The following is a 13,421-nucleotide window of genomic DNA, read 5'->3' as shown; positions in this document are numbered from 1 at the left end:
TTGGTACTGTCAGGTGGAGCACCTAAAGCAGCAAGTGTAGCAATCACAAAGTGGCTTTGTAACAGCATGAGTGGCACTTACCAGTCACCTGTAAATTACTGTCCAAACATCTGCTTTGTGTGTGTACACATTCTGCCTTTGCTGTTTGCATCCAGAGGACCCGATACCACCACCACACTTTAAAAGAAGGTGCCTGTACCTGCAGACCAGATGGGGCAAAGTCAAGGCCCCTGGCCTGATTCCAGTGTGCCATGTCACCACATCCACCAACATGCTTTTCACTTCTTTATTTGAACTTCTCTGTCTTTGATCTCCTTAAGTAATCCAGGGGGAGGTTCCTAATCTCAGATTTGCTGTTTGTGTGCAAACCAATCATTCTGAATGGTTTGGCAATGTATTTTTATGCTATGCCTTTATGCTCCTGTTTATAGTCATTAAAAAAAAAAAATTTGTCCTTAGCTTGTGATCTCCTTCTGAAGGCTTTCTCCCCATGATGCAAAAAAGGAGCTGTAATTAACTGCTGCTCTGGCCACATCCAGCACCACAGGAGAAGGACTCCATCCACTGCCACAGCCATTGGATTGCTTTACTCTTCTGGGTTTGGGGCCTGTTTTGAAATATTATTGCTGTTACTTTCACTGACATGAGTTGGATCACCTCTGGCAGCATGTTCAGTGGTCAGATATTAAAAGTAGCCAGGTGCAGCAACATTCATACATCTTTCCTTCTTCTGTTTTAGTGATGGACAATGTTGCTTGTAGCTGTATTGGCAATAGTAATAAGAATATTACTTTTGTTTAAGAGATACAAAATCTATAATTAGGCATTCCTTAGAGAAATGTACCTTCATGGTATTATAAGATAAATGAAGAAAAGGGAGGTGAGGAGAGAATGTGGCCTCTTTTCATGCTTCTCACTGCTCAAATACGGGATGCAAGGAGCTAGCTTGGGAGACAGAATAATGTGGCAACTTCTAGATTAGCATTTACCTAGAAAGAAGTGTGGTTAAAGTGGCCTGGCTTGATTGCCTGCTTACTTAAAAGAAAAAGATGTGTTTTGTTGGTTATGGAGCTGGAACAAGAAAAGCATGACTCGTCTAGACCCATGTTTTTCCAAAATCTTTTTTGCAATGGCAGTCAAGTCTTCATCCCTCTGTGCCTGTGGGAGCAATTATTCTTCATTTGTCTGCCTATTTAGGTTTACAATTCTTCTCTTAGTGACAGCTATCTGTTACTGAACACTTTTGCAATTTTCCCCAAAATGGGACTTCTGATTCAAGAAGGGCCTCTCTTAGTGAGACTGTTTTAAATAACAAATAGGGCTAAAAAAAGTCAGTCTTACAGAGAATGAATGTGAAGGCTGGTGGAATTTCAATAGGATGATCTCAGCTGTATCAAAAACATAGAGAATCTGAATGCTTAGACATGCATCTGAAAAAATGAAGGGCTCACTTCCCTGTATCGGTGTAGTCCTAGGGTCTGGGACTGGTGGTAGTTTATCTTGCTATCTTTTGGACATCTTTTTGTTTCCATGGAAGAAAATCCTGTGATTCATAATCTCTGCCTCTGTGTCCCGTTCTTGCCTTCAAGAACTTTCTTGGCCTTCCCCTGTGCAACTCTCAGGAACATGTTGCTGGAGAGCACACTCAGCTGGCATACTTAGCATGCTCCCATTCACCAGGAGTCAGGAAAAAAGGGCTTATATGTAACACCGCAAGCTCTCTTGGACATATACTTTGCACCTATAGCTAAGGTGGAAAATTTTGCCTAAGACAATGTTTACCCTCCCTATCATGGCTACCATGTGATTTCTTGGAGGCTGAACTTCCTGGGAAATTCCCCCTGGTGCTTCCCTTCTTACTTGGATGTCAGACAAAAGTTTGGAATTAAAATGTTGTTACTACTTTTAATTTGTCCTCCATTTCTCATTCATGTTACCTCTCCCTCCCCTCTTCTTGCTTCTCTCTCTAAAGGTTGAGAGTGTCTAAAGTAATTTATGCTTCTGCATTTTGAATTTTTCTGAACTGTTTATAATGTGATTGCCAAATGCTTTTGTGACTGAAAGAAACTACAGAGAACCCAAGGGTGTAATATAAAACACTCTGAGTGACTTGAAACCAGAAAAGAGTTAGGTTGAACTTACCATCAAGATTTGACCTTTCTGTAATTTTATGGGACTGTGAAAGTCTACTGGGACAGAAACATTTATTTTTTTTAAATTCTGTTTGTAATACAGTCAGCACACTAGGGTGCAGGTCCATTCCTGTGTATACTGCAGTTCAAATAATAATAATCTGTATTTCTATGTATCTAACCTGCAGGTTCCTGCTTGAAAAATAGAATGTCATTCAGCAGCAGAGTGGGTTGTATACGTGAATAATAAAAAGAAAAATTTTCCTGGGAGCCCCTCTGTTGTCTATTCCCTTGTCCTCAGTAACACCTTCTTTACTTTTCTTACCTCTTATTTTGTTTGAGTTATTTGAGGGTGCAATATGTATTTTTAAGGAGTAGTGCTTTTAGAGGTATGTGAGGTTATCTGAGGGCAAGGGTTCTACATATGAAAACACAGTGCTACTAATAAAACTGTCTGAGTTTGTGTTAATCAGCTGCAATGAACTATTCAATTCACTTTAAAAAAAAAATAATCTATTCCTCCCTCCCTCTCTTGGACTGAAAACGGGGGGGGGGGGGGTTGAACTTGTAGCAGTGGCAAAGGAGAATTGCTCTGAGTTAATTTTCATTACCTGTTTAATTACTAATACTTTGTGAAATTATACTTTAACAGCTAGTATCTGTCTGTCCTGAGCAAAAAAAGCCACATGATTACACAATACTGTAGGACACCCTGTGATAAACTACATCAATGAGCATCCCATAGCTATGTCTATACATTTCCTCCTGTAGAAGCGAAAGGAACTATTTTACTGTCTCCATCACTGCTTGTGGAGCCATAGAGAGTAGGCTTCTGTATGATGGAGCAAAGCAGTGGGCCAAACTACTTCATTTGGGTATAAGATTTGGCTTTAAATCAAAATATATACAATTCTGCCAGCTTGTTGAGAGCTAGATTGGAGCGAGATCCCAGTGGCCTGTGGTAAAAGAAAATTTTGCAACTAGTTTCTTGAAAGCAAAATTTATTCCTTAGTAAAGAAGGCAGAGCTGTACTGATTAGATTCCTTATCTAATCTCTGCAAAATGTTACTGTTCAAGGGGCACTTCAGGGTGTCTCGTACCTTGTCTAAGCTCCACAAACCCTGTAAATTTGGATACTCAAGTTTTTCAGTATGCCTGAAAATATTAAAATTCAGCTGTACGCACTGTGTAAGAAAAAAATATAAATGTATGGTAAAGTAGTCTTATTCTTTCTCTGGGTCACTTTTCAGATAGTTTAGGGTTCAGAGAGGTGGGCTGTGCTGGATTAAGATGCAGCAATAAGGACATTACTGCTTCCAGGTGTCCATATGCACCGAGCCATGAGACACCAGCATGTATGTGGTGGAAAGGAAGAATGCTGTTCTCCTTAGCATCCTGCTGAGGATTGGTTAAACCCTGCAGCTAAATCCAACAGGCTGAGGGTAGTTTAAACTAATGCACTGAACTTGTGAACTTCATTGTCCAGAGAGCCATTGCTTTTTTTGCATGTTGATTCTGCTCTCCTTGCTATGGAGACAGTAATTGCTAAGAGGGTGGATGTCCAGGAATGTAATATCTAAGCTTCAGCACTTTAATCCCACAGAATAAGTCTGTGGTAACACTCCAGGAGATCAGACCCAGAGTTTAGAGACGTTGGTAGACTTGTTTGTTCTGCTCATAAGATCATGACTAAATGTTTATGTTCGTTTTGGGTATGTTTGTTGTTGTTTTAATTTTCACACTGGATATGTAACTTAGAGTGCAACTCTTTGATAGCTTTCTCTTAAAACACATTCAGTGTCTTTGCTATGAATACAAATGTACAATGCAGAAAATAAGTCCCATAGTAGACGACAAAGCCTATCTATCATTATTTATTCACTCAACAAAGCTATAAAACCAGTTTACTACATAATAGACCAAAGTTATTCCTTTTGTTCCAGCATTTATTTTAACTGAGTTATACCAGGGGTAAATGTGAACCAATAAATCTGTGTAATAGCTCCTCACCTGCTAAGATATAACACTATTCTAAAATTATTCAGATGTGTTTTGGTTGATGATACAGGACTTTGCTGTCTTTTACTGTGATTCTTTCATAACTGTCGGATCACACTTTGTTTAGTTTCATGGAGCCAAATGACGATGAGTTTTATGTTACTGGTTCCATTGTTGTTATATATCTTTTTATGGTTACTGGCTTACTTATTAATACAACATAAAATAAACCATGAAACTACAGGAACAGCTATACCAAGGATTAGACCAGAAATGGAGAGGAGTCAAACCTTAAACTAAGACATCCTTCTCCACTTGAATGCATTTACAGCTGTGATCAAACTCAGAGAGGAAGCTGCATGTGTAGCACAGCTGTCACCCAAAGAAACCTTATTTCAGCACTGTGTGTACTCCTGGACTATTCTGTGTATCTGCCCTTGAGGTGGGCTTCGTACCTGATGGCAAGAGTTTAGAGAGAAGGATTGAGGAGTATGCAGCCATTAACATGTCAGAGACTAGAGAGTAGCTTGTAAAGTCACTTCTAATTGTCTCTGTTTAGTGGAAAAATCAGAAAGGGGATCTATGCCGATATGCTTACAAATCCTGACTGCAGTACATCCTAATCTTTTAGAGCAAGGTAGACAATACCCATGTACATGCAAGTTGCTGTGATTGTTTTTCCTTCACTACTTTCTGGGAAGCAGAGATCCCTAATTTTATCTTCACCTGAGGCAGAAAATGATGATTATCTTCTTTTTTCCCCATTAGAAAATTCTGCATGTTCGTGATCTTTACAGACACCATCCTCGGCATATTCTTTTTGTCTGAATTCTTGCCTGACATCTCTTGCCACATGCCTGACAAAAACATGACATGGAGGGTCACAAACACTCCATGAAGCTTGAGTGGCATGTGGCGATAAAAAAAAAAATAATAATAAAAAAACCCACCAAACAAAAAACCACCAAACTAACAAAACACCAAACCAAAACACCAGTCAATGAGAAAGAAAGACAAACTTTTCCTGTAGGAAATTCTCCCTTTCACAGGTTTCTAGGTTTCTCAGCATTTCCTTGGAGGACAAGAACAGCTGGTAGTCTGTCAGGTACTGACTGAAGTATCTAACTTAATTTTTGTAGGCGCTCACCAATCAGTTCACTGAGGCTTATCTTATAATTTTGTTACTCTGTGTATGGTACTTAGCTTAATAAGTTAGGAGGATGCTTTTTTTTTTTTTTTTCTGCAGAGTATTTTATTCAGAGACAAAGCCTCTTTCAGCAGCGAGTCCTCCACTCAACTTCTGTGAAAGTTGTATCTGAATAAACTTAAGCTGAACTGTCTGATCTAATATAGAGCATAGTGCTAACAGTGTCATGTGGACACCAAGCCAATACAGAGATCCCTCTGACTTGATAGTCTCTGATGTTACTTTAAACTTTCCAAACCATTGGACCTCAGGACCTGTTAGGCAGTCCTTTTGAGTACATGAAATTACAATGGGTTATGGAATCAAAGGCCAGATAGTCTGAAAACCAGAAGTCAGCATAAATCTGACATGCCCAAGCCTCCAAGCTATACTTCAAGGTATAACCTTACTGTAGATAATAAAATCTTAACAGGAATAAATGGGTCCCATTACTTCTTTCTTTCCCCATTGTCAATATGAAATTCTGATGATAGTCACTTTATTGCTCTGCATGAAGCTGCATATATTATTTAACTAGTATGAAAGATTTCCATCTATTCAGCTACGTGGGCAGCTTTCATATGATAAAGTTTTATTCTGGCAGGGGGGTATTGTCAAGTTTTACTTTGGTTAAGTACATTAAAAGAAATTCTATCATCTATGTGAGTGTGCATTGTAAAATTCTCGTTTTCTGCCTGGATATTATTTCCTCTAATGCTATCAATCCAAGAAACTTTTTCAGTAATCTTTAGCACATGTTTGCTATGTAAATTGAATTATAAGTAGCAGATAAACTCTCGCTAGTGCTTCTGAAAGTGTAGGTGTGAAATGGATTTGAAATCAATACTAAGACTAGCTTACAGAGTGAAGAGCTTGCTGTCTTCCAAAATCCTGTATATACAGCTGTAACTCTCCAGTTCATGGCACATTTTATTTTGGTGCCCTTGTCATTTCATTATGTATAAGGATTACTAAAAATACTCCTTTGGTTTACTAGCATACATTTTGTGCTGTTAAAACTAACATAAAGTATTAATAAAAGACTGAAGTGAGATCAGTTATCTGACAGGATGCTGGAGAGAAAGGACTTGCTACATGTCATCCTACTATCCATAGTTGTCATGGCACCTGTTACTTTGGGGGTTTGGGTGAGGGAAGTGGACATAAAAGATATTCAGCCCTGGAACTTCAGGTGTGTTCTTGTCTCCTAGGAGAATCAGTAGTATACAATTTTCCAATCATTATTACAGTAAGGTAACACTCTGAGGCACTATCACAGTGGAAATTATAAGCAGGAAACATCATTTCAGGAAACAAAGAGCTCAAACAACTTTCCTGTAAGTTTTTAGCAGGCAGAACTGTTCATCCTGGTAAAATCCTATACCACACTCTAGAAAGAAGACACTGATAATGGGGCAGAATAGTTCATTTTAGTTCTGTTAAGCTCAGGATTTGGATTTGCCTTGACTGAAATGAGTTACTTCTTGGTACATTTCATCACGCAGTTTTTTTCTGAAAGACTGAGGTGTTCAGAGGCCCCTCCTCCGTTCTTTCATGTCATGGTAGTTGCTTTGGAGATCATGATGGGACAGCTCAATACTTCCCAAGTCTGCTAGAGCTATGGACAAAATAAATGTGGTATATCATGAGTCCTTTTGCACTCTTTCCTTCATCCAGAGTCACTGATAGTTCAGGAATCTGTGTTTCAGGATACTCCAGTTGTCACCAGGATACCTGTGTCCTTTGAGATGGACTGTGCTTTCCTCTATTGGGTTGTGATCCCTCTCAGCATTGACCATGCTGCACCTGCTTTTCCATCATTCATGTTTCTGCTTCTTCAGATCAGTCACTTAGCTTCAGGGCTGGTTCTGCTCTGTATTGTCTTTAGCTCTGTTCTCGACCACCTTTTTTCTTGGTCTTCCCTCCCATCTTCAGCTTCTTCTCTTGTCCAGAATTGTTGTCTTCTGTTCCTTCAGCTACCCATCAGCCCTTGGCTGTATCCTTGGACTTCTCTTCGTAGGCAGTTCTAATAGTGCCTGCTTGCTTCTTTCTGCTGAGCCCTCGCTGATTGTGTCTCTGAACTTCATGTAAACCAATATTCTCAGATACTCCAGTACAGGTCTTTGTTTTCCCACATATTATTAAGGATCAAACTTTACTCTTTAAATGATTGCCAAGAAGTAGGAAGAACAATGATGAGTCAGAAGCTCTATGAAACCAGCGTCACAGTAAAGTTTAACTGTTCAATGAATTAGTAAATGGGAACAATCATAAAGTGTTTATGAATGGTCTTTTTGTTTATAAACACCTGCGACAGTGGGATCTCCTATTTCATGACTCTAGTGCTTTGGCTCGCTCTCATTAAAAGATAATTTTTGAAAATAACACAAGCACTCAACTTGAAGACTTCAAGTCCATGGAGATATTGTATTCAGAGAAAGAATCTTAGCTAGATAACACACTCCCATCTTGTTTTTCTTCTTCTTATTTGACATTCCCTTTTGGACTTCATTGGGATGAAATAAGAGCTGAAGGTAAAGCTCAGAAAGTTGTTGCTGTATTTCTGAAATAGATGGTGATGTAGGATCTGTTTAGAGACCTGGATTACGTCAATCTGTGGCACTGGACAGTGAATTGAGGCTTGGCAATTTTTCTATAAATTGGCCACATAGTGTAGTTAGCTTTTGTACATATCCTTTTCTTTTATAAAACAGAATGAACAATGGCAAAAAAAAACTTCAGGAATGAGCTGCACCGCTGATTACAGTGTTGACTTAACCACCTTGAACAGTGCTGGGGCTACACTGACTGTGCTCCATTTTTGTTTTCTTCCCTGTGCTTTTCTAGAATGGGAAAGAAAACTGTTTTTAAAGAGCATAGCAGGCATGTCTGAAGGAAGTTTTAGCATTTCCCAAAAGCTCTAATTTTACTGAGAAAGTGGAAAGAAGAAAGGGAGGAAGAAATAGTAACACATATTTTAAAAGTTTAATTTCATCTCAGAAGAAATTTCACAGGCGGCAATAATCAAAAAGTTTTACTAACACAGCATTAATAAATGTGAAAGGAGACAGAAAGAAAACATCCAAAGAGAGAAATAAACTTAAGATCAAATAGATCATTAGTCTTCTCAGTTCTTGGAAGAGTCTCAAAAGGCAGTGTTTTCTTCAAGAATTACCGAGAAAAGTAATGGAACATGCAGTCTTATTAATCTTACTTCAGGCTCTTTCTTTTAGATGTCAAATTCTGATAGTGCTGTGTCAGAAGCATCTATTACAGGCTTGTCCCCTTCAGTTCATGACTCCTGGGCATCAATTTTTATGTAAATCTATTTTTTATCAATATCAGCAGAAAAGAAATTCAGAGAAAACATACTGTTGTGATTCTGCCTTCCCAAACTTCAGGCATGCACTTAGTAAATCTTGAGAAACATGCATGTGATTTTTCTAGGGTCTGAATGAAGAATATTGTAAGGGGGTATTGCAGCTGGTGAAGCAGCAAGAAATAAATGTATGTATGTATACACATATGCTGAAATTCCTTAGATAGATAGACCTCTGAATTTTGCCTAATTTACTAAGTTTTCTGTTCAGTGTCTTGAGATTCTCTTTTATTGATACGTTTGTGGGTTCATTACTGGCAAGCAGCTATAGATAGAAATCCATAATCACGTGAACGCTCAGGAAGCAGCCAAAGGCTTGAGCAGCTACGGGGTCTGGGAAATGTCCTTTACAATTAGAAGGGAGGCAAGATAAGTAAGTGGGAAACTGAGCGTCTCTCAACTAACTAACAAAATACAGACAAACTTGAAGAAAAACTGTTCTTTCTAGGTTGGAAACAGACACAGTAGCCTCTAATGCAGATTAGGAACACTTTCTGTGAACTTAATTGTACTGTCTAATAAGATAATTTGAAAGACAAAAATAGCTGACACTGGTGAAACAGAAGAGTGAAGTGACAGTGTTTATTCGTTCCAGAAGGGACAGACAGACAAGTTCACCTACAGAACAGCATGCGTTAACAAGATCTGGATGTGTCCTAGGTCTTCCTAGAGGATTAAGACTTAGAGCTGGAGCTCTGTGGTGGTAGTGTGGAGTTGCTTTCCTCTACCATTTTGCCTTTATTTTGATGTGTAGAGATCATTTATTTTTGCACATGCATTTTCTTTCAAGGCAACTTAAAGGGTGAATAATAAGCACATTATATTTGGGAACACTGATGAAAGGTGAATGGGAGCACTGAGTCCTTTCTATTCCCATACTCTATGAAGTATTTACAGCACTTAGTTTATGTAACTGAAAACATCCTAAATTCATATACAATTTCATTCAGAAGCTGTAGTCTGTACAGCTTAATCCACATTAAATTGGTTACAAATTGCTTTACCTCTTGCAAAAGGTGAAGTCTCCATATGTTACTTACATGAAGAGACTTCACATTTTTCATTGATTTTTTTTTTATAGTTTTCTCTGTTCTCCTATACATAAGATTTTAATTTTTTAGCTGTGGACAGCTGTGTATATCTATAATTGTAAAAATAATTCCTAGATGTAGAAGAATAGTAAAGCAAATTAAAACACGCACACACAAAACCACAACGAGCATTGAACATTTACACTGTAAGGTAGCTGCAACTATGAAGCATGTCTATTTGACAGTCCCAAGCATCTGCTGATGCTTCTAGCAGGCCCTCCAGATTTTGCCCTGGTGTATATCAATTGTAAGTAGTGTAAGGAGGCAAAAGCATATGCAGAGATCTGTTCTAAATTTGCTTCACCTTGACCTGTAAACTAGTCATGACTAATAGAGAAAATCCTCTTTACCATTGAGCATAAATCGCAATTGAACAGTTAAGCAGAACACACATTTTTAGAAACCTTGTCTCATGTTATCTGGGATTAGTATAGGGTTTTATGTCTGTTTGGACAACTAAATCTGGGAAGGCCACTCAGCAAAAGCACATAACTTTTTGCACAAGGTTTTGCGGGAGAAGCAGCTTCACATGAAAGTGATGTATTACCATTTTGTAGAAGTCTTGTGATTACATTTGAATTTCCCAGCCACTGTAACTGAAAGGTGAGATGGTGGAAAGATAATTTCACCCTTTAGCATAAGCATGATTTGGTCAGATAGGGTATATTTACATTAGCTTTTTAGCTCAGATTAGGAGGGCACTTTTGATGCAAGTCTCCAAACTGTCTGTTTGGTTTGCAGCATGGAGCTGTCTCAGAACACATGAGATAATTTCCTTTGGGATGAAACTAAGTTGGAAGATTTCCTCCAGAGGTGTTCATATTATGTTCCAGTTGTAAATAAGCATTCCATCAGTGAAGTCAGGCCAGAGCTAGTCCAAAGTGAAAAGCTGCAAAATGGGCATAATGCAGATGTGGAATCTCCAGTTACAAGTGTTTTGCTCCATGGATTTGCTTGTGCTGGTGTACACAGCTGGCAAGGTAGAGAGAGCCCTTGTGATCTCAGGTGCACAGTATGTTCATATGGGTAGAGATTCCCCCGACTTTCACCTGAGTAACAGAGAGTAATTTACTCCAGTATGCACGGGGACAAGGGGTACAGCATTAAAGATGTGTATAACCTAAGGAAGAGCAAGGGAGGTTTACAGTTTAGGTAGTTTGAGGTACTTTTAAAACTCGGATAGGTGCTGTAAGGAGCTGCCTGTCCTGGTTTGACATAGATGAATCATTCCCAGCACTGAAGGCATCTGCAGACACCTAATCCTGGATAGTCAGTTCAGCAGAATTAAGATCTAGTTAAGTTTAATCACCAATGTTTATAGAGCAGATTACTGTTCTTGGGTACCACTGATGTAGATATCTGATATACCACCAGTGATGTACCAAGTGAGAACTTGATTTCTCAAGGCTCATTAGGTAATTAGTTCGTATTTTTTACTGGGTGTTTTTTACTGTAATGTCTTCATATCAGCTGCAAAATCTGTAACATAATTTTCACAGATAGAATTTCTGCACTCTGATAATTTATCATGCTAATTAAGTGTAAGAAATGTACTCATTGCATTTGTGAATATGCATATCGTTTCACATGAGGTTGCTTGCAAATATAGTAAAGGAGTTTATATCAGTAAGTATGTAACCATGTTTTGTAAAACTTTGGTTTTACTATGTTTTTGTGTTTCTTTTTCTGTAATGATGTGTGGATGCATTATACATGTATGGAATAAATTATTTATTCATATGAGGATAAATTCTGCAACTCCCTCAAGCCTCCAACTAGGAGCATATGGCAAAGGTAGTTCACCAAAATCAGATTAATTACTCATTGATTCGATGCCCTTTTTCTTCTTCAATCTGTTGACTTGTTCAACCCTTTTCACCCATTCTGTAGGTGGCAGTGGGAAGGGGTACTAAGTCATTTCATGGTCTCCTGCACAGCCCACCGTGCAGACACCTCAGCAAAGGGGAGTCAGACATCTTCTCTACTCGCACTTTTGACATAGACCAGGCCAGGATAGGAAACAAGTTTCTCCTTGCATCTTCTTATGGAAAAAGAGGGGCATCATTCTCAGGGGCAACTTTGTTGTTAAAAAATCCAGTCCAGTTGCTTGAAATATCCAGAGTTACTGCTCCCATTCCTGTGTTGCAATGCAGACATACAGCATGGACACCACATAGCTTGTGCCCATCTCTTCCTTTGCTTTATTTGTAAAGGGGAAAGGATGCAGCAGGGCAGAAGGGTAACCGGTTATGAAGTGGTCTTTGACAAATCCCCTTGGGCTTGACCTCCAAGATGAATGTAATCATGTAGCTTATTTACTCTGAGTTAATAGAGTCAGTGTTTAACATTCATTGTATTTGATTAATGAAGGTTTTGCTGTTCCTTTGCTGAAGGAAAGGACAGATGTGTTTGTGGTCCACTGCTTCCACTTAAACAAACATGAAATCAAGTTTCAAATCTTACCCAAGGACGTACTGCATCAAGGGGACAATATACAGCCTTCAGTCTGAAACCAGCTGTCAGAAGCAAAATGTACTATGTTTTTTTTAGTCATAGGTGAGAGAGTAGCTGTCCTTGAGCATCTAACTTTCCATTCCGTTGAACACTGCCCAGTGTTCAGAGCCAGTGGGAAGAAGCAACAGCTCTGTAAACACAAGGTTGGGTCAGCCTTTTCATTCTTCATGTTTATCAGCATAATATCCCACCTCCCCTGCTTCAGGTTCCCTTTCAGATGTCCAGTGTACATAGCAGATGCTATCTAATCTGAATTATAGCTATCATCTCAAGTTTAGTTTGATGTGAAGTACTGACTTTCAGACACCACATGTAATTTACTGCCATTTACAGTAGCTCAGGTCCTGTATATAAAACATGCAAATGTATTAGTTTATTCCTTCCTTCATCTGCTTTATTTACTGATTTTATTTTTTTTCCCCACTAACTCCTGCAAAGTGTACATATTAAGAATAGGGTAACTGTAGAGCAGGGGTCCTCAAACTACAGCCCACGGGATGGATACGGCACCCCAGGGTCCTCAGTCCGGCCCCCGGTATTTACAGAACCCCCCGCTGGGGGTTGGGGGGGGAAACCAAGCAGCCGCAGATGGCTGCCTGCCACTGCATCCGCGCGCCGGCCCCCTGGTTAAACAGTTTGAGGACCCCTGCTGTAGAGGAATGAAGCTGGGTTAATTATCATTGATAATATACAGCTGTGCACTGGCTTCAGGGGGATGGGTTGGTTGATGTAGATAAGGTGCAGCTGTGGCTGGTTCTGTTAAGGGGTTGGGCAGCCAAGGAAGAGAGGAGGAAGAAGAAGCAAGAGAAGAGAGAGTGTGCCCTGGATGAGGAGAGACTAGGAGAAGGCAGCAGAGGGACTGGCATGAAAAGTATGTTGGTATGAGATGGTAAAAGACCTTGTTGCAGCTGGCCAGTTTGTTTGTGCTGCAACAGGTAACCATTGAAGTTTAAAACTGAGACTGCTTTATATTAGTTGGCTTCAATTAGATGCCAATACCCTGTACCCTTGCCTTTCGTTCTCTGTCTATCCACTGCTATTATTTGTACGTTCATTGCTTGCTCTTGAATTAGAGATGAGACAGCTCAGTCCTTGTCTGTAAATCTATCCACTTGCCATAA

This window comes from Falco peregrinus, chromosome 3 (assembly GCF_023634155.1).
Source record: "Falco peregrinus isolate bFalPer1 chromosome 3, bFalPer1.pri, whole genome shotgun sequence".
Taxonomy (NCBI): domain Eukaryota; kingdom Metazoa; phylum Chordata; class Aves; order Falconiformes; family Falconidae; genus Falco; species Falco peregrinus.
This window is presented reverse-complemented; position numbering follows the sequence as displayed.